Genomic DNA, 2,896 nt, shown 5'->3' with positions numbered 1-2,896 from the left:
TAATAGATAATTGAGGAAAGCTTCTCATCTGTCAGTGTACTAAGGAGCTCTTAGCAGTTTGAAACCACCAGCTACTCTGTTGCAGAAAGAAGAGGCTTTCTACTCGTGTCAAGAGTTACAATCTCGGAACTCCACAGGGCAGTTCTACTCTGTCCTACAGGGTCACTGAGCCAGAATTGACCCTAGGGCAGTGAGCTGAGTTAGTGTAATTACCACTAATTGCCCCAAACACAATAGCCCCTTATCTCAGCACTTCCGTTCAATGTAATTGTTTTTACAAACTTTTGTGGATCAGGTGATCCTCTTCAACCTTGTAGTTAGAACACGTAGTCGCCAAGGCTGCCCAGTCTGGACGAGAGATGGAGCGGGGCTGAGGAAACGTGTGAAATGATAGCTGAGGATCTTCCAGGATTAATAGCAGACACAAACCACAGATCCAAGAAGCTCAGAGAGCCTTTGATTCAACAGAGAGAGAGAGAGAAGAAAAAAAACCAAGTCCCAAGGAAATATTCGAGAAAGATCGCAAGAATTGCAAGGGTTTCTCAACAGCAGCATTGGAAACCAGGAGACGATGAGCCAATGATTTAAAAATGGTGTTCAGCCTGAGCGGCCAAACTCAGGAAAGCATGGCTCGCCCAGTGATGATGAACCTGAAACTGGCGCGGTTCACAGACCTGTGTGACCAGACACAGAGGCCTGGAAGGGGGATGCAGGGATGGGGTAGGAAATAGCTTGACATTGGCTTTCTCAAAGGGCACCCTCTGCGGACCTTCATTGTGCTGCTATGGAACGGCGGAAGAACACAACCTTAGGAACTTTATCAGTCTCACTTTATCCATGTAGGGGGTTTTCGTCATAGCTTGGCTGCTAGAAATCTCAAAGTCAAACATCCTGCCCATGTCAAGCAGTTGAAGGCGACATCCTGGCATATATTTCTGCTCACTAACACTATTTCTGGGCGAAAGACAGCGCTTGCTACTCCCATGAAGAGTCACCGTCTCAGAAACTGGCAGGGGTGGTTCACATCAACTCGATGGATGACAATGGATTGCTTTTTTGATTTGTTCAGTATGGTCATTTCTGGCATGACTGTGCTACCTTATGTTAATTTCCCCTTGATTTCTATCTGTCCATCCATACACTCAGCAAGTGGGGGTGGAGGGAGGGCACTTTGTCCACTGGACAATAGGCTTTGCCTGTTCTCATGCACCTCTCAGGCTCTGGTTATGTGCACCTTGCTAGATCTCCTGAAATCATTTGGGAAGTGCGGGTGGGTGTCTGGATGTTATACATAAACCCACATCCGCAGGCTAGAGCTGACCACCGGTCGTGAGGCGGGTGAACATGCGCCATTGCTGTACATTCCCTGTCTCGTGTGGTAGGTGTGTCTCCTCACCGTGGAGCTGTACTGAGAAAGAGAAAGGAATGCTCTCATTCCTCTTACCTCCAGGCACCTCTGGAAAGAGCCCTTCCTCTGGATTTATGCCCCTAAGTACCTGAGTCATCCGGCACGGCCATGGGGCTGCGGGAAATCCACAGCCCATTTCAGGGACTCCAGCCAGCACGCGTCCAGCTGCTGCCTCTTTCCGTGACAGTGGACACAGTCCAGTGGTTGGTTCGGTTTCCCTCTCGGCTATTGTGGGTTGAATTCTGTCCCCCGGAATGATATGGCCAAGTCCCAACCCCCAGCTCCTGTGAGTGTGACTTTCTTCGGAAAAAAGGGTCTTTTGCAAATACAATTGATGTCCTTAGGTGCTACCACGTCAGTTCCGACACCTACCTACACTTCATGTAAGACAGTGGTTCTCCACCTTCCTAGTGCCGCGACCCTTTCCTACAGGTCCTCATGTGGTGGTGACCGCCCAACCATAAAATTATTTTTGTTCCTACTTCATCACAGTCATTTTGCTACTGTTATAAATCAGGTGACCCCTGTGAAAGGGTCGTTCGACCCCCAAAGGGGTCATGACCCACAGGTTGAGAATCGCTGGTGTAAAAGAAGGACGCGCTGCCTGGTCTTCTGCCACCCTTACCATCGTCCCATGTCGGAGCCAATTGTTGCAGCCACAGGGTCGATCCCTGTCATTGAGGCGCATCCTCACTTGTGTGGACTCTAGCAGGCATGATGTCCTTCTCCAGGGACTGGTCCTTCCTGGTAACATGCCCAAATTAGTCTTGCTTCTAAGGAACCTTCTGGTTGTACATCTTCCAGGATGGATTTGATCGTTCACCTGGCAATTGATGGCACATGTACTTTCCTGACAGCTGCTTCCATGGGCTTTGGTTCTGGATCCAAGTGAAATGAAATTCCTTGACAACCTCACTCTTTTCTCTGTTGATCATGATGTTGCTTATTTACCTGACTGTGAAGATTTTTCTCTTCTCTGTATTGAGGTGCACTCCGTATAGAAGAAGGCTTTAGTCTTTGATTTTTATCAGTACATGGGGCAGGTCCTCTTCACTTTCAACAAGCAAGGTTGTGTCATCTGCATACCACTGGTTGTCATCCTGGGCCTAATCTCTCCATGACTGGGGTCCTTTATAAGAGAAAAAAGAGGCACTGACACAGAGAGAGGATGTCATGTTCAGTGGAGGCAGAGATTGGGGTCATGTGGCTACAAACCAGCCCTGGGTGGGACAAAGGCAAGAATACCCTGAGGTCATCTTAAAACCAAACAATGGTCTAGCTTAACAATTGAAAAGAGCACTATGCTCATTTAAGAGTTATCTTTATGTTCAAACCTTTAAGACCCCAGACTCTATATCTTTTGATAGCCGGACACCATCAGCTTTCTTCACCACATATGCTTATGCACACATTTGTCTTCAGCGATCATGTCAGGAAGGTGTGCATCATGGAATGCCAATTTAATAGAACAACATGTTCTTGCATTGA

This window comes from Echinops telfairi, unplaced genomic scaffold, assembly GCF_000313985.2.
Source record: "Echinops telfairi isolate 266 unplaced genomic scaffold, ASM31398v2 ScPeMD7_18;HRSCAF=68, whole genome shotgun sequence".
NCBI classification, from domain to species: Eukaryota; Metazoa; Chordata; class Mammalia; order Afrosoricida; family Tenrecidae; genus Echinops; species Echinops telfairi.
This window is presented reverse-complemented; position numbering follows the sequence as displayed.